A 20,481-nucleotide genomic window follows, 5' to 3' on the forward strand; every position below is an offset into this window, starting at 1 on the left:
AAGGCAACTAAGGTTGAATGCCACAATGAAGACCCAGTACAGCCAAAATATAAGAAGAATTTAGATTATAAAATATTTCTCAGATGTTCCCAATAGAATGTTCAAACTTTAAAGAACTTGCAATATTGAATTTGGTGAGAACATAGAGTAATCAGAGATCTTATACATCGCTGATGTAAAATTATACACCCACTTTGAAAGCTGTCTGGAAGTTTCTACTAAACCTAAAAACATCCTGTATCTGTTAAGTGGATGATTTCACAACTGAGTATATATATACCCAAGAGAAACTGGTGATTGTGTTCACCAAAAGACATGTTCAAGAAAGTTCCATGAAGGGTTATTCATAACAGGTAAACACTGGAAACAACTTAAACATTAATCAAGTAGAATTGTTACTTGCATATTCATATAAAAACTACTACACAGCAATGAAAAAGATTAAACCTCTGTCACAAGCACAAACCTAGATCTCACAGTAAAATTATTAAACAAAAGAAGTTAGTCACAAAATAGTACATGCTGCATCATTTCTCAGTTCAGTCACTCAGTCGTGTCTGACTCTTTGCGACCCCATGGACTGCAGCACGCCAGACTTCCCTGTCCATCACCAACTCCCAGAGCTTGCTCAAACTCATGTCCATAGAGGCAGTGATGCCATCCAACCATCTCATTCTCTGTCGTACCCTTCTCCTCCTGCCTTCAATCTTTCCCAGCATCATGGTCTTTTCCAATGAGTCAGTTCTTCACATCAGGTGGCCAAAGTATTTGGAGCTTCAGCTTCAGCATCAGTCCTTCCAATGAATATTCAGGGTTGATTTCCTTTGCTATTGACTTGTTTGATCTCCTTGCAGTCCAAGGGATTCTCAAAAGTCTCCTCCAACACCACCATTCAAAAGCATCAATTCTTCGGTGCTCAGATTTCTTTATGGTCCAACTCACATCCGTATATGACTACTGGAAGGACTATAGCTTTGACTAGATGGACCTTTGTCAACAAAGTAATGTCTCTGTTTTTTAACATGCTGTCTAGGTTTGTCATAGCTTTTCTCTCAAGGATCAAGCGTCTTTCAATTTCATGACTGCAGTCACCATCTGCAGTGATTTTGAAGCCCAAGAAAATTAAGTCTGTCACTGTTTCCATTGTTTCCCCATCTATTTGGCATGAAGTGATGGGACAGGATGCCATGATCTTAGTTTTTTTAATGTTGAGTTTTAAGCCTCTCCTCTTTTCACTTTCTGCTGCATAATTCCACTTATTAGAACTTCAGCAATAGTCAAAATAATCAACAATGATGGCAGTCAGAATAATGGTCACTTTTATGGGCTATTAGCTGGGAAAGGGCTTGAGAGAGCTTTCTGGGCAGTTGCATGCATGCATGCTAAGTCGCTTCAGTTGTGTCTGATTCTTTACAATCCCGTGGACCATAACCTACCAGGCTCCTCTGTCCATGGGATTCTCCAGGCAAATATATGGTAGTGGGTTGTCATGCCCTCCTCCAGTGGATCTTCCTAACCCAGGGATCAAACTAGCACATCTCTGGTACCTCCTGCATTGGCAGGCAGGTTCTTTACCACTAGCGCCACCTGGAAAGCCCTTCTGGGCAGTTGAGAATGTTCTGTATCTTAATATGGGGTGGTGGCTATATAGGTGTATACATATAAAATTTAACTGTGCATTTAAGATTATGAACTTTACCACATGTAGTTATACTTTAATACACACACACACACACACACACACACACACACATGCACGCACACACACAAACACAAACTTCTTCCCTGGCAGGAAATCACAGAGTACAGAAGGTTCATGAGCGCAGTTCTGGAGGGAAAAGGAGATGTTGCAAGGTAGCCAGGGAGGAGAGGGGAGCACCAAGGGTTCATTTTGCTTGGGATCACTCTTGCCCAAACCATAAGTATGTGTAATCCCAGGTGTTGCCTGGGCTTTGCCCACTATGACTGTCAGAAGCATGGTAGCAAATGTGTTGTTTCTTTACAGGTCACCCAGGACTGTCACAAGAGTGTGATGATCAGGTTGCTGCTACACTTTTTCAGCTGTCCCTAGCACTGCCTAGAAGACAACACCTGTAACAGACAACCTACGTTATACTTTTGGGTGAATTATGAGGATTAGAGCACTTTTACTTCTGGCAGGCCAGTCCTTCTATCTAGATGACGATTTAAGTTCACCGCCAACTTATGGAATTTATAACCCTTTAAAGTGGTCATTTGATCTCCTGTCTCTTTACTGCCATCACCTACACACACACTGGAAAGCACTTTGCAGTGTTTTCAAGTGCTTTCTGTGTGCTTTTCAAGCCAATTGAAATTCACTGCCAATCCCGGTTGCAACTTTACTTAAATATCTCAGGATTTGGGATTTGCTAGATGAATTGAGACTATACGACAAAGGTCCATATAGTCAAAGCTACAGCTTTTCCAGTAGTCATGTATGGATGTAAGAGTTGGACCATAAAGAAAGCTGAGTGCCAAAGAATTAATGCTTTTGAACTGTGGTGTTGGAGAAGACTCTTAAGAGTCCCTGGACTGCAAGGAGATCAAACTAGCCAATCCCAAAGGAAAGCAACCCTGAATATTCATTAGAGGGACTGATGCTGAAGCTGAAGTTCCAATACTTTGGCCACTGACTCATTGGAAAAGACACTGATGCTGGGAAAGATCGAAGGCAGGAGGAGAAGGGGACAACAGAGGATTAGATGGTTGGATGGCATTACTGACTCAATGGACATGAGTTTGAGCAAGCTCTGGGAGTTGGTGATGGACAGGGAAGTGTGGCCTGCTGCAGTCCATGGGGTTGCAAAGAGTCGGACATGACTAAGTGACTGAAATGAACTGAACTGAACTGAGATGAGCTGAGGAGGAAGAGGTCACATATTCGGTGAAATAACCACATTCTACTTCATTTAGGGGAAGGTAATGAAAGGCCTCTATGATGTAGATAGTTGACTTTTGGGTGGTGATATAAGTTTGATTTCATCCCTCAAAAGTCTGATGCTGTAGTAGCTCAAATAAGTATTCACTGTCTTAAGTCTTGTGCTGAATTTCTCAAAAGAAGACCAGTTTTCTTTCCTCTTCTGGTTTTGCAGCTCCTTTTAACAGTCCTTTGCTATTTCTCCTCCTTTGCATCACTGGGGCCACCACCAATACCCCGATACCATCCTGGTATTCACTCCCACCTTTTTCAATCATTTATTCATTTTCCAAATATTTGTTGAAGTTTCTGGGATGTATATGGGTACACACATATGTGTAAACACTATGTGTAAGAAGATAAGAAAGACTTTGTATCTATTGTTAAGTTGTGGTCCCCCCAAAAGGAGGCTCTGACATGAAGATTAGCATACAGGAATTTTATTAGGGGCTAATTTTGGGATTGTGTTAGTCGCTCAAGTCGTGTCCAACTCTTTGCGACCCCATGGACTGTAGCCCGCCAGACTCCTCTGTCCATGAAATTCTTCAGGAAAGAATACTACAGTGTGTAGCCATTCCCTTTCCTAGGGGATCTTCCCAACCTGGGAAGCTAACCTGGGTCTCTTGTATTGCAGGCAGATCCTTTACCATCTGAGCCACCAGGGAAGCATTTAGGGATTAGCGCCTGCTAAAGATAAGAAGGAAGCCAGATTGGGTAGCAGGCAATGTTAGGCTCTGACATGGTAACAAGAAAGGCCTCAGACAAAGGCTCAGAAGCTGGAATGGCCCTATAGAGTCATCCCCAGTTGGGGTGAGAGGGCTGAACCTCTATACCCTCAAATCAACCAGCCATCAGATGCATACATTCCCCAGAAGAGAGGTGTAATCTTGGGTGAAGCATCTCTCTTCAGCCAGTGGTAATCCTGGGGAAGAGGACTGATGCCTGAGGGCTGTCAGCCAGCAGCACTCACAGCAGCTGGGAGAATAAGTACTTCAGTCCTGAAGAGGGTATCTGGGTAGCATGTCATAGCATTCACAACAGTCGTTTTCCTAAAGTACCCTATGTCTGGGCCAGGGTAGTGGTGGTGGTGATATAGACTCAGAAATGGATAATGTCTTTATTGTTGCTCCATTGGATCTGGCCAGTGCCTACCAAGCAGTTCTTTCTCAGAACACTTCTGAAACAAAATGTTGTGGAGTTTTGCCCCACATCAAAAACCAGTTCTCCAACTCAGCACCCAAACTGTGCATGTGTTGTACATATTAAGTCATTTCAGTCGTGTCTGACTCTTGGCAACCCCATGGACTGTAGCCCACCAGGCTCCTCTCTCCATGGGGATTCTCCAGGCAAGAATACTGGAGTGGGTTGCCATTTCCTCCTCCAAGGGATCTTTCCAACGCCAGGATCAAACCCATGTTCTTACATCTCCTGCATTGGCGGGTGCTTTACCACTAGCACCACCTGGGAAGCCCAAACTGAGGATCCTCCAATTCAATTCAATTCAATTTCTATGCCAACACCAACTCCTCAGTGTAAGATTCTGCAGATTGAAGGGAACAGAGAAATGGTAGCTATCCCCATGCCAGGAAGAGGTCTCTCATGAGAAAATGACCATGCTGGCCCCCTGATCTTGCTCTTCCAGCCTCCAGAATTGAAAAAGATTTTTAAAATGTATTATTTAATCAGCCAGTGTATGGACTTTTTTGCTATGAATGTCTGAGCAGACCAAGTCATGTCCATAGATAATGTGTCATTTAATTCAAAGAAAGAGCTCTGTTTCATCCCTGTGAATGAGTCACCTGTCCCAAGTGGTGGGTTTTGTAGCTTTACTTCATCAGACCTGAGGTTAAACTGTTGATGAAATGGTAATCAACATTACAATGTAAGCCTACATTTTAAAAATAAGATGTTTTTGACAGTATCTTGAATGACTTTTCCCTCCCTATTTATGGTTCCAGAAATGAAACTGATATTAAGCTGCAACAGGCCCAGTATTTTGCTGCATTTTATAGCAATTCCCCAGATTGCCTGGGTGCCCCAGAACTCTCTTTTCCTATAAGGCTTCCCTGGGACCAGGAGAGTCATTTTCTCTACCCACGTTCATCCTTCATTTCCTTTAAACACAAAATGACTTCAAATGACTGAGTTTAAATCGTTTCACTTTGCTCTAAAACACAAAACACAGAAAGTTTATTTCTTAGTTCCTCCAGGCAAAGTGAGTTCTTTGTGTTTCTTGACTTTGTATTAACTGGCAGTGTTACTCTGGCATATGAATATTAAGTTCAGTTCAGTTGCTCAGTCGTGTTTGATTCTTCTTGACCCCATGAATCGCAGCACGCCAGGCCTCCCTGTCCATCACCAACTCCCAGAGTTCACTCAGACTCACGTCCATCGAGTCCGTGATGCCATCCAGCCATCTCATCCTCTGTTGTCCCCTTCTCCTCCTGCCCCCAATCCCTCCCAGCATCAGGTTCTTTTCCAATGAGCCAACTCTTCGCATGAGGTGGACAAAGCACTGGAGCTTCAGCTTAAACATCAGTCCTTCCAATGAACACCCAGGACTGATCTCCTTTAGAATGGACTGGTTGGATCTCCTTGCAGTCCAAGGGACTCTCAGGAGTCTTCTCCAACACTACAGTTCAAAAGCATCAAATCTTCGGCACTCAGCCTTCTTCACAGTTCAACTCTCACATCCATACATGACCACAGGAAAAACCATAGCCTTGACTAGACGGACCTTTGTTGGCAAAGTAACGTCTCTGCTTTTGAATATGCTGTCTAGGTTGGTCATAACTTTCCTTCCAAGGAGTAAGTGTCTTTTAATTTCATGGCTGCAATCACCATCTGCAGTGATTTTGAAGCCCAAAAAAATAAAGTCTGACACTGTTTCCACTGTTTCCCCATCTATTTCCCATTAAGTGATGGGACCAGATGCCATGATCTTCGTTTTCTGAATGTTGAGCTTTAAGCCAACTTTTTCACTCTCCTCTTTCACTTTCATCAAGAGGCTTTTTAGTTCCTCTTCACTTTCTGCAATAAGGGTGGTGTCATCTGCATATCTGAGGTTATTGATATTTCTCCCGGCAATCTTGATTCCAGCTTGTGCTTCTTCCAGCCCAGCATTTTTCATGATGTATACTCTGCATAGAAGTTAAATAAGCAGGGTGACAATATACAGCCCTGACGTACTCCTTTTCCTATTTGGAACCAGTCTGTTGTTCTATGTCCAGTTCTAACTGTTGCTTCCTGACCTGCATATAGGTTTCTCAAGAGGCAGGTCAGGTGGTCTAGTATTCCCATCTATTTCAGAATTTTCCAGTTTATTGTGATTGACACAGTAAACAGCTTTGGCATAGTCAATAAAGCAGAAATAGATAAGGATGGACAAAAGGAATGGAGAGCCCTGAAAACCTAAAGGAAGTACTCTCAGTGGACATCTTTAACTCTTAATCTTAGCAAACTTACTATCTTCTAGAACTGGGTGTTGCAATTGTGGATTTAGACCGTTTCTCGTCAGTTGGACTTTGGATTCCTAATGCCTTCCCTGGCCCCTTCTGGCTTGATTTCCTCCAACGTCATCTTCACAACTGAGCTAACCATGTGACAGCCTACCAATGGTCCCTGTGTACCCACACTCTACCCCTCCTGCCTGAACATGAATGCCTACAGTCATACTCACACATCAGTAAGGAAATGCCTTCATCCTTTCTCTCTTGTAAATGTAGCAAAGAAGGGCTTGACTCCCTTGCTAGAAACAGTTTGTAAGTATCTCCAACTCTTTACCCTCAGCTTCCCTCCCCACTAAGGACTTCCCAGGTGGCTCAGACGGTAAAGTGTCTTGCTTACAATGCAGGTAGACCTGGGTTCGATCCCTGAGTTGGGAAGATCCTCTGGAGAAGGAAATGGCAACCCACTCCAGTACTCTTGCCTGGAAAATCCCATGGACAGAGGAGCATGGTGGGCTACAATCCACAGGGTCGCAAAGAGTCGGACACGACTGAGCGACTTCACTTCACTTCACTTCCTTCCCCACTATCAGAATGTGTTGTGAAATCATTTTCATAGAATTGCTTGTATTTTAATTATGTATGTGTCATAAATAAATGTAATAATAGAATCGCATACTGTTAGAAAAATATCTTTTATAAAAAATAAAATGTGCCCTAGTTGCCTAAAAGATTTCCTGTCATATAAAAGGTGCTCAAAGAGTATTAATTGAATGAATGAACTCATCATTTTTATAGCTGAGATCCATTGATATATCAAATTTCTTAATCTGACAAGTTAGCATAGAACCATCACTTTAACTCACAGAATTATCTGTAATGTTCAGTGAAGAGTCTAAAAATCATTGGGAGAGAAACATAAAAGTGGGTAGTTTTTTTTTTTTTTTTGCCGTTTCATTTTTTTTTTTTTTTTAGAATTAATGAGGTATAATAGACAGAATCATGATATTCGAAGTATACAACTAAAGTGAAGATTTGGTAAACATACACACTGTGAAAGGATTCCCTCCATTGAATTAACATATCCACAAACTCACATATTCCTTCTCTCCATTTTTTTTTTTTTCGGTGAGAACACCTCACTACAGTTCAGTTCATTTCAGTGAGTCATGTCCAACTCTTTGCAACCCCATGAATTGTAGCACGCCAGGTCTCCCTGTCCATCACCATCTCCCGGAGTTCACCCAAACTCACGTCCATCGAGTCAGTGATGCCATCCAGCCATCTCATCCTCTGTCGTCCCCTTTTCCTCCTGCCCCCAATCTCTCCCAGCATCAGAGTCTTTTCCAATGAATCAACTCTTCGCATGAGGTGGCCAACACTTAAGTTCTATTATTTTGGCAAATTTTAATCATAAAATACAATATTAGCTAATCATTATGATATACATTAGATTCACAGACATTATTTGTCTCATAGGTAAAAGTTTGTACCCTTTTACTAGCCTCTCCCTATTTCCCCCATGTCACCTTTCTGTCTGATTTATTTCAGTTAACATAATAATGCCTCTAGGTTTAAATATATTGTTGCAAATTATCTTATTTCCTTCTTTTTAAAGGTTGAATAATAATCTATTATGTGTATATACATATATATACATATATACACATATACATGATCATATTTTCTTTATCCATTCATCCATCAGTGGCCACTTAGATTGTTTCCATATCTTGGCTACTGTCAATAATGCTGCAATGGATGCAGAAGTACACCTATCTCTTTGAGATGATTTCATTTCCTTTGGATATATATACCCCAAAATAGAATTACTGGATCACATGGCAGTTCTATTTTTAATTTCTTGAGGACCTTTCTTGAGAATTTCCATAGTGACTGTACCAATTTATACTTCCACCAACAGCATAAAAGAGTTCTCTTTTCTCCATATCTTCACCAACACCTTTTCAACTGCATGCCAATTAAATGAACAACCTGAAAGAAATGAACAAATTCTAAGAAAAGTACAATCTGCCAAGACTGAACCAGGAAGAAATAGAAAATATGAACAGGCACAAGCACTGAGATTGAAACTATGATTTTAAAAATTCCAGCAAACAAAAGTCCAGAACCTGATGGCTTCACCAGCGAATTCTATCAAACATTTAGAGAAGAGCTAACACCTATCCTTCTGATACTCTTCGAAAAAATTTCAGAGGAAGGAATACTTCCAAACACCTTCTATGAGACTACCATCACACTGATCCAAACCAGACAAAGATACAAAGAAAAAAAGAAGAAAGAAAATTACAGGCCAATATCACTGGTGAACATAGATGCAAAAATCAACAAAATACTTGCAATCTGGATCCAACCGTACATTTAAAGGATCATACACCATGAAGAAGTGGAATTTATCCCAAGGATGAAAGGATTGTCCAATATCTCCAAATCAATCAGTGTGATACATCACATCAACAAATTGAAGAATAAAAACCATATTAAAAGATGTAGAAAAATCTTTTGATAAAATTCAGCACCCATTTATGATAAAAACTCTCCAGAAAGTGGATTTAGAGGGAACATACCTCAACATAATAAAGGCCATGCATGACAAACCTGGGGCTTCCTCAGTGGCTCCGTGATAAAGAATTTGCCTGCAGTGAAGGAGATGCAGAAGACTCAGGTTTGATCGTCAGGTCAGGAAAATCCCCTGAAGGAGGGCATGACAACCCACTCCAGTATTCTTGTATGGAGAATTCCAGGGACAGAGGAATGTGGTGGGCTACAGTCCATAGCGTTGCAGAGTTGGACACGACTGAAGCAACTTAGCACAAATGCATGCATGACAAACCTGCGGCTCACATCATACTCAATGGTGACAAGCTCTGAAAGCATTTTGCTTAAGATCTGGAACAAGACAAGGATGTCCACTCTCACCACTTTTGTTAAGCATAGCTTTGGATTGTACAGCAATCAGAGAATATTGAAAGAGGAAGACAAGCAAAGAACCTGTGATGTAGAAGCAAAAGATAGTGAATGGGAAAAATAAACACAGACAGATCTGAGTAGTATGAACGAGCTAATAGAGAGAGGAGCTGGCTATACTAGGACAAATATTTATTAAACTTCTTTACCAGGTCCTAGAAACCATGGAGGACAGAGGAAAGTTGTTATTTAATTCCTATATTTTCTTATACCTGACAATAATGGCAAAAATTAAGAATTTAACAAAACAAGTGGAGGGGATGTGGATCAAAAGGAACTTTCACACATAGCTGGCATGAATATGAATTGATAAAACTTCTATGGAAAATAATCCAACATAATCTTACAAAATTGAGCACATGCATATCTTACAGTTTAGCAACCACTAGTAAGTACATATAGCTGAGAGAAACCCTCATAATTATGTTACAGAATATGTGTGAGTTTCTTCATAGCTGCAATGCTTGTAATGGTAAAAAAACAACAACCCCACCCCAACTCAGAACAACCCAATTGTCCACCGACAGAAAAATGAATAAAATAGATTGTGGTAATATTCACAGAAGAGCTTTCATGCATCAGTAAAAATTAATGAGCTAAATTATGGCAGATACTGATCAGCTCATCACTGCACCTATTTCCTCTTATTCCTGGGAATACAACTAGCCTCTATTATATTTTTCAGCCTCCCATGTATCCTCCCATGTATTTACATGTGATCATATGTGTCATTTGGAATCCTCTGGGAAACCACCACAAAGATGGATTTAGTAGTGTAAGAATTTTATTGACAGTGAGTCCTATGAATAACAAAGGGCAGACAGAAGAAGAGTAACCGGGAGACCTTCATACCATGATGCAGGTCTCACCCATGTGAAAGGAGAGGGGAAGGAAGGAAGAATGAGTGGCTAAGGAAAACTTCAGACTGCAGTGTGGCTCTGATTAAGTTTTGGTTAGTCCAGTGTGAAATCCCAACACAAACCTTGTCAACAGATACATTCTGCATTGGGTAAAAATATTCAGTGCTCTGTAAATTTGCCGTGCTCAGTCACTGGTTGGAAACTGCCTGCCTGGCCTCACTTTGAATGTTGAGATAGATCTTACAGGTGTTACAGCTAGAGGCTGTCAGCTCACTGAATTCCTTCAAGCATCTTCTATGTTGAAGGGAGATCTGAGAAGCACACCTCCATGGGTGTAGATGTGACTGAGTTTTCATAAATGGAATATGAGAAGTGATGTGTGCCACCTCCAGAACTGACTCAGAAACATCCTCTATGGATCCTCCATGTTTTTCCTCTCTCTTTAGCTTGAGGGAAGATAAATATGGCAATTTAGGAAACCATATGTTGAAGACAGCAGTGGATAGGACGGAGGAATTATAAGTTCCTGATTCATCAATTGGATGAGAGCCATACACTATTAAAATTGTGTATTTTAGACTTTATGCAGGAAAGAAATGAGTTGCAATACTTAGATTTGAGAGTTTGTCTATTATGACAGCTAATTATATCCTAAATCATGCTTTTAGTGACTCATTATCATAGATGATTCTTGGAAAACTAATTTTGAGACAAAAAGGAGATCCCAGAAGACAAAATACAGTAAGCTACAATTTTATAGACTCAAAACAAGCAGCTTTAATAATATATTGCTCAAGAATTATATTTTCAAAGCCATAAAGAATTTTTAAAGTAATGATAGTGGTTAATTCTGGGGAGAGTCAGAGACTGGGAGAAATATATTGGTAAATGAGAAATGTGTATAGTAAGATTAATCAAAACTTCTCAGGTAATAAGTCTATGGTCCTCTATAATCCATTTTTGCATGGAAACGCTTATTAAAGGCAGAGACTTCCTGTTAGATGGAGAATCACTGCTATGTTTTCTTAGGGACTATCAAGTGTTCTTATCAAAGATCTCTTATTCCTTGGGGTAATAGTTGACATTTTGAAATAAAGATTCTTCTCTAAGAGGTATCAAGAAATCATACAAAATTCTGTAAACCAATTATCCTTCAATAAAAAATAAATTAAAAAAGAAAAAATCATGAAATGGAGAGGTAACAAGGCAAAAATTCAAAATATTTTTGTATGCTCAAATATCAGAAACAGAATATCAAATTAAATTTGAAAATGTGTTTGAGTTATGAACTGTATTTAGCTACAAGTACACAAACTGCAAAATAGTGGCTTAAATACAAAAAGATTTAATATCTGACAGTAAAGAAGTCTGAAGTTTGGAAGGCCAGAGATGGAAGTCTACAGTGTCCTCTGGAAACCACAACTTCTTCTTTCTGCTCCTAGGATACAATTTTCATCTTCAAAGATCAAGATGGCTGCTGGATAGTCACTAACTCCCATTTCAAGTAACAGGAAGTACAAAGGGCAACCAAACTCCTAGCTGTCAGCTTTCTTTAAGCAACCTTCCAAAAAGACCCAACTAATAGTCATGCTTTCTCTTTACCAAGGGAGATGAGAATAAAGTCTCTATTTTGAATGGTCATCTGGCCAAATGAAAATTAGAGTTCCACTGAAGAAAGAAGGGGGAAATGTCAACTAAAAACAAAAGGCACCTTGTGTAAAACTGACTGTACACAAAACCCATGACCCAGAAGTTCTACTACTATACACAAGCTTGAGAGCATACTCAGTCACTTCAGTCATATCTGACTCTTTGTGACCCTATGGACTATACCCCACCAGGCTCCTCTCTCCATGGAATCCTCCAGGCAAGAATACCAGAGTGGGTTGCCATGTTCTCCTCCAGGGAAACTCCCCCATCCAGGGATCAAACCTGCATCTCCTGTGTCTCCTGCATTGCAGATGGATTCTTTAATGCTGAGCCACTGGGGAAGCCCATAAAAGCTTAGAGCAATTCTTACAAATAGACACCAGAAAGCATGTACAAGAACTTTCATAACAGCAATGCTAACAATGACAACAAACTAGAAATAAATGTATTAACAATGTAATAGATAAATTGTGCAATAAATTCATACTGCAGTGGAGATCAATAATGTATCTCAAAGAATTGATAGAAATAAGACCCAGTAGGATAGAGCACTGGTTCCACTGATATAAAGTTCAAAAACTGGCAAATCTAAGTAATGTTCAAACATATGCAACATAAGGTAATTTTATAGAATGAGTGTTTGTGTCCCCAAAATTCATGTTAAAACTCTTCAAAGTGATGGCATTAAGAAGTGGGGCCTTTGAGAGATGAGGTCATAAAAGTGGAGCCTCCATTAATGAATCAGATAAATAATGAGTCACAATAGAGTTTCCTTCCCCTGCTCTGCTTTCCATTATTGAGGATACAAGAAATTAGTAGTCTACCAGACAGAAGAGTGTGAAAAATTCTTAAAGAGTTGGGAATACCAGACCACCTGACCTGCCTCCTGAGAAATCTGTATGCAGGTCAAGAAGCAACAGTTAGAACCTGACATGGAACAATGGACTGGTTCAAAATTGGGAAAGGAGTATGTCAAGGCTGTATATCATCACCCTGCTTATTTAACTTATATGCACACTACATCATGCAAAATGCTGGGCTGGATGAAGCACAAGCTGGAATCAAGATTGCTGGGACAAATATCAATAACCTCAGATATGCAGATGGCAGAAAGTGAAGAAGAACTAAAGAGCCTCTTGATGAAAGTGAAAGAGGAGAGTGAGAAAGTTGGCTTAAAACTTCAGAAAACTAAGATCATGGCATCCAGTCCCATCACTTCATGGTAAATAGATGGGGAAACAATGGAAACAATGAGAGACTATTTTGGGGGACTCTAAAATTACTGCAGATGGTGACTGCAGCCATGAAATTAAAAGACACTTGCTCCTTGGAAGAAAAGCTATGACCAACCTAGACAGCATATTAAAAAGCACAGACATTACTTTGCCAGCAAAGGTCTGTCTAGTCAAAGCTATGGTTTTTCCAGTAGTCATGTATGAATGTGAGAGTTGGACTATAAAAACAGCTGAGTGCCAAAGAACTGATGCTTTTGAACTGTGATGTTGCATAAGACTCCTGAGAGTCCCTTGGACTGCGAGGAGATCAAACCAGTCAATCTTAAAGGAAATCAGTCTTGAATATTCATTGGAAGGACTGATGTTGAAGCTGAAACTCCAGTGCTTTGGCCACTTGATGTGATGAACTGACTGATTGGAAAAGACCCTGATGCTGGGAAAGATGGAAGGTAGGAGGAGAAGGGGACAACAGAGGATGAGGTGGTTGAATGGCATCACCAACTCAATGGACATGAGTTGAAGCAAGCTCTGGGAGTTGGCGATAGACAGGGAAGTCTGGTGTGCTGCAGTCCGTGGGGTCACAAAGAGTTGGACATGACTGAGTGACTGAACTGAAATGAGCCAGAAAAGGGCTCTCATCAGAATCCAACTGTGTTGGAACCCTGATCTCTGACTTACAGCCTCTGGAGCTGTGAGAAACAAATTTCTATTCTATATAAGCCACCCAGTATGGCATTTTGTTACATCAACCTGAAATGACTAAAGCAAGGGTACTGTATTAATCAGGGTTCCCTGGTGGCTCAGATGGTAAAGAATCTACCTGCAGTGTGGGAGACCCAGGTTCTATCCCTATGTCGGGAAGATCCCCTGGAGAAGGGAATGAATACCCACTCCAGTATTCTTGCCTAAAGGATCCCATGGACAAAAGAGCCTGGCAGGCTATAGTCCATGGAGTCTCAATGAGTTGGACACGACTGAGAGACTAACACTTTCACTTTCTCCAGAGAAATAGAATTAATAGGATATGTCGCTATGTATAAGAGGGGATTTATTATAGGAATTGGTTGACAAGGTTATGAAGGTTGTGAAGACCCACAAGCTGGTGATATGACTCAATCTAAGTCCAAACACGTTATGGTCTAAGTCCCAGTTAAAGCCCAAAGTATCTGAGAACCAGAAGTGCCTGTGTGTGAGGACAGGAGCAGATGGATGTATAAGCTTAACCAGAGAATGGTTCACCTTTCCTCTACATCTTTGTTCTATTCTGGCCTTCTGTTCATTGGAAAATGCCCACTCACATTGGAAAAGGTAATCTGCTTTGCTTTTCTCAGTTCATCAACTCAAATGCTGTTCTCTTCCAGAAACACCCTCATAGACTCACTTAGAAATTATGTTTTATCAGCTATCTGTACATCCCTCAGCCTATCCAGGTTGACACATAAAGTTGACTATCACATTCCCACCTCTTGTAAATTTAACATCTATCTGCACCTCCTTAAACTATACTTAAAAAAGGGAAACCCTGGTGGCTTAGACAGTAAAGAATCCACCTGCAGTACAGGAGACTGGGGTTCAGTCCCTGGGTTGGGGAGATCCCCTGGAGAAGGGAATGGCTACCCACTCCAGCATTCTCGCCTGGGAAATCCCTTGGACAGAGAAGCCTGGTGGGCTACAGTCCATGGGGGCCACAAAAGAGTCAGACATAATTCAGCAACTAAACAACAACAATATGTATATATGTACACAACATATTCATAACAATATAAGGAGAAAATAGTCATGACAATTACAGTCTCTGTTTCTGTCACTGATCACATGGTCATAGCTGGTATTTTTAACTGCCTTCTTCCACTACTTATTACATATTCCCTTTTCCTTCCTCAAGCACCTCAACTGGTTGTGGTTCATGATCTGATGGGATGACCCAAACCTTCATTCCTGAAGGGTCTGGACCATTAGCAGTCCTACCTGGATCATGTTGTTGTAATTTTCCATTGACTTAATCACAGGGTGCAATAATACTAAGAAATGCCCTAAGAAATCTTCTGTATTCCAGATATATTCTTTCTTACCTCCACTGTGGAATAGTAGTCAAATTTTCCCTGAGTAACTAATTAGGATTAATCTGTGCCTATTGACTCAAAGGACTGAAGATTCCAAGTGGCCCATCTGTATGGGCTGCTAAAATACCAAATTGGGTGGTTTATAAACAACAGGAATTTACTTCATGATATTGTTGCTGCTGCTGCTATGTCACTTCAGTCGTGTCCGACTCTGTGTGACCCCATAGACTTCAGCCCACCAGGCTCCACCGCCCCTGAGATTCTCCAGGTAAAAACACTGGAGTGGGTTGCCATTTCCTTCTCCAATGCATGAAAGTGAAAAGTGAAAGTGAAGTCGTTCAGTCGTGTCTAACTCTTAGCCACCCCATGGACTGCAGCCTACCATGCTCCTCCACCCATGGGATTTTCCAGGCAAGATTTTCTAAGGCATGGTGTTAAGACGCTAGAAATTCAAATCATGGCATTGGAAGATTTGGTGTCTGGTGAAGGCCCACATCCAGATTAATAGACAAAACCTCTTCAGTGTGTTCTTACATGGTGGAAAAGGGAAATCTGGCCACTTTTAAAAGGGCACTAATCCATTTTCCAGAGGCCCTGCATCTAATCATCTCCCAGAGATCCCACCTCTTAATACCATGACCTTGGGGATTAAGTTTAAATATATGAATCTTGGAAGGACACAAACATTCAGACCATGGCAGATATGATTGACACAAAGGTCAGTGTTATGAGCTGAAATATGTCTCCTCAAAATTCATATGTTGAAACCTTAAGCCTCAGTACCTTAGAATATGACTGAATTTTGAGATAAGGTCATGAAAGAGGTAATTATATTAAAATAAGGATATTAGGTGTGACCTAATCCTTATAAGAAGGTCTTATGAGAAGAGGGTATTAGGATACAAACAGAGAGAGCCATCAGATATGTGTACAAGGAGAGATGACCATATGAACACACGGTAGAAGGTGACTATCTACAAACCAAAGAGACAGGTCTATTAGAAAAAAAAAAAACCTACTGCCACCTTGACCTTGAAATTCTAGTCAACAGAGCTATGAAAGAATAAATTTCTCTTGCTTAAGAAACCCAGTCATTGGTATTTTGTTATGGCAGCTGAAACTGACTAATGCAGTCAGGATTGTAGATATAGCTGAGGGTGAGGCAAAGGATGAAATCAAGGAGGGCCATAGATAATCTTCTGGGGTAATGCTAATGTTCCATATTTTAATATGGATGATAGTATGTGGGAGTTTTAGTATTATTATTACTATTTTAACTTTAAATATATGTATATGTTATCTTATAGATGTCATCATTTAAATATTGAGAAAAAGAAAGAGAAGAGAAAGTTGTGAAGATAGGCATTTAGATACAGGAAAATAATCATAATTAGAGGTATTTGAACAAAGGTCTGTATTATGCAATTAAGAGACAGAGATAGTTTAGATTCTGGACCACATTATTAAAACTAAACTTGAGGGCCCCAGTTCCTCTAAAGTTTAAAATGTATTTTATTCAGGGAGAAAGTTGAGTGTTTAAAGTGTCAGTTTAATTGGCTAGTGAAAATGAATTATCTATCATTTGTTAGCAGTTTATTATAACTACTGCTGCTACTATATTGTTAAATAGTAATTATCATCTTGGAAAGATAAATTTGGAATAAGTAGAGACAAAGATAAAATTAGACTAGGTATAAATTATTGGCATACATGTACAGTACAGAAAAACTACTTTAAGAGCAAACTATTATTTTAGTCAAACTAGTTTCTGTTCATGACTGCAATATTATGATTGTTGAGCCATGTGACATAGTCTAACATAGACTAGACCAGAAGTCAGAAGGATATGTTCTAATTCTGATCTTAAACTCTCTGAGACTTAATTCCTTCATCTGTTCACAAAGGGAATAGATAACTTGCCTGCCTACCTGATGATTCAATGTGAAACTCAAAGTAAGAGCTGGAAGGCAAGTTAAACATTTCATAGTTCACCTTATTCATTTTCAACATGATGAATCTGAAACTTAGAGAGAGACCAAGATAATAATTGGAATATTAGGTCTAGAGCTGAAGTCTCTTGAGGTAATCACCCAGAAATCAGAAGGGAAAAAATGGAAATTAGAAGTCAAAGAGAAAAAAGCTGAGCATAGTCTGGAATTTCAATAGCTAAATAAAAAGACATGGAAAATTTGTAAAGAGAAAGTGCAGAGGAAGAAATTGTCTATGAAATAATTAAACAAAATGGATCAGAACTGAAGGAAACACATTTCAATATTAAAAGGGCACACCAAGTGTCGACCACAATAGGTGGAAATATACCTTGGTACAGATTCATTGTTGTGAAATTTAAGAAGGTTGGGAAAGGAAACATGATTCTTCAAGCTTCCAAGGGTGAGGGGAACAAATAATATCAGAGAATCATGAAAAATAATTAATAACAGATGTCCCATTAGTAGTATCAAAATCTAGATGTTTCATTAACAATACCTGCTTCATTAGCAACACTGAAATCTAGAAGAAAATAATTTCAAAATGTTGAAAGAAAGTAATTTCCAACCTAATATCCTATGTTTGGCCAAACTATCAATGAAATGTAGAGATACAATAAAGCCATAGGTAGGGGTAAAGTATAAAGAAAAGCAAAGTCATAACATGGTTACCTCTAGGGATGGGAAAGAAGATGCAATCAGTCTATCAATAGGAAGAACAAACAGGGTTTCTAAGTTGTAATGATCATTTCTTAATCTGGGTAATCTCTTTATTTTATTTTCTATGCTCAGTTGCTCAGTCATGTCTGACTCTGCGGTCCCATGGATTGTAGCCCACCAATCTCCTCTGCCCATGGAATTTTCCAGGCAAGAATACTGGAGTGAGCTGCCATTTCCTACTCCAGGGGATTTTCCCAACCCAGGAATTGAACCTGCGTCTCCTGAGTCTCCTGCATTGGCAGGTGAGTTCTTTACCATAAGTGCCACCTGGGAACCCCAGTTTATTCTCCAAGAAGATTAACAGTTTCATTTTTCTTTCTTAATAAGAAAAAAAGAATACATATGAAACACAAAAGTAAAGAATAAACACCAAAATGGTAAATTGAAAAATGATTATCAATGGAGTTTGCATGCAGTAAGGTTAATGTGACTCAATGAGAAGAGATGTTTCTCTTGTGTAACAGTTATATAAGCTTAAATCAACTGAATAGATTGTCAACATTTTACAATTAAAAATTTTAAAAGAAACAATGTCTCCTAAGGGTTAGGGGAAGATGTAAACAGCTAATCAAAGCTTCATTTTCACTAAAACATATCTCTAAAATGGGAAAAATAATATAAATAAACATTTCATTGAAGGGTCAATAAACATTTGGAAAAAAAAAAAAACAGCCTCACTAGTAATTAGATAAATACTGACTAAAATAAAATATTTTTGTTTTATACCTATTATTGATTCTACATTACCTAGTTTTGTCTAGGTTGCAGAGAAATGAGGGTGATCATATATTCATGATAGAATGCAAATTGGTGCAATTTGGCAATATCTAGAAAGCAGATAATATGTAAATACTTTAAATATACTTTGGGGGTTATATCATAAAGAAATGCACACATTTGCACAGGGAGGCATACAAAAATATTTATGTCAACATTCATTTTTAATAGCAAAAAAATTGGAAACAACATTAATGTCCAGCAGTGGAGGAGTGGATAAATAAATGGTAGTGTATTCACCATAGAATATTATACATCAGTACGATGACTGAATTTGGGTTAATCCATGTACATCACTTGAATAAATTTAAAAAGCAATACTGACTGGAGAAAAAGCAATGTGAAGAATATGTGCAAATCATGAGTAAACAATGTGAAATTACCTAGATATTTTTAAAGGGAGGTAGATTAAAGTATTTACCTCACTCGTCCCTAGCAAACAACTTTAAATACATTAACGAGATTTTTGTTTCACAAAGTATCTTGAGATTTTTCCTCTTTGTAGTTTCAACATTTAATGCTTTTCTTTGTTAGTACCATTCCCAGACCTGGGCAAGAGGAACATCCGCCCTAGGGATCATGCTTTAGAGGACCCAATGCCACAAATATGCACACATAAAATTGTTGCATTCAGCTCTGGAGCTTAGGGCTAATATCACACAATCCACAACTCACTGTGCAAAATGCCCACCTTTATACCAGATGCCATTTGCATGCAACAAAAATGAAGTTCTCAAAACTAAGGGCAAACACAGATCAAGGTGTGAAGATCTGTGTTATATGCCACTGGCCACTTGGAATAGACACTTCTTTTGGGGTTCTAAGAGAATTTGGATGGCAGAAAGACTAAAGTAAGAGAAAAGGCTCATTTTTCAAATCTTTGCAGACATCAACAACAAAAAAAATTTTTGCATATTGAAATATTTCTCAGTAATGCTGAGACAATGAAGAGATAGCATTTTCTTGCTTTTCTTCTTGCTCCCATTCTAATTTGGAAATAATTACAAGTTAGCATGGTGTTTGCAACGTGGCATCTGAAGGAAATTTTGCAATACTAAACTATTCATATTACTCTTAAATTTGATTACATATAGGTCTACACATAACAGGAGTAAAGTGATGCCAGTTCTGGCAACTAAATGAACATTGAACACCAAAATTGCTCTTAATTTTAATTTTCATAAAAATATTTAGTATGATTTCATTATATTTTAAAAAATTAAAATACTTTTTAAGCTCTATTTTAAATTTTTTCCTAAAAATTTGTTATTTATTAATTATACTTTTGTGCTTGGCTTTTAATCTTACTAGATAATTTGGATTTTGATCAGCAGCATAAAGAGTATAGATAAATTTCACAAATTATGTGAAAATATTGACTATAGTAATATTATTAAGAACTTCACTGAGATGAAAGCAAAAAACATTTTGATGATATAAACATGTAATAATTAATAAACTACATTTGCCTTATTTTATTATTTACCTAAACATCACTAACACATCAACAGAACAACTAGACATGCAACATAATAATTAATTTTGGTAGCTTAACTTTTAAATATATAAGCTTTTTAAATTTTTAATTGGAGGATTTTTGCTTTATAATATTGTGTTGGTTTCTGCCAGGCATCAACATGAATCAGCCATAGGTTTACACACGTCCCCTCTCTCTTGAGACCCCCTCCCACCTCCCACCCCATTCCACCACTCTAGGTTGTCACAGTTATATTTGCCAACATAAGAGGATAGTATGTTTGAATATATTTTAGGTTGACCAGTTTGTTAGCTTGATTTGTAATTTTTAACTATTTAG

The sequence above is a fragment of the Ovis aries genome, chromosome X (genome assembly GCF_016772045.2).
Source record: "Ovis aries strain OAR_USU_Benz2616 breed Rambouillet chromosome X, ARS-UI_Ramb_v3.0, whole genome shotgun sequence".
In the NCBI taxonomy this organism is placed as follows: Eukaryota; Metazoa; Chordata; class Mammalia; order Artiodactyla; family Bovidae; genus Ovis; species Ovis aries.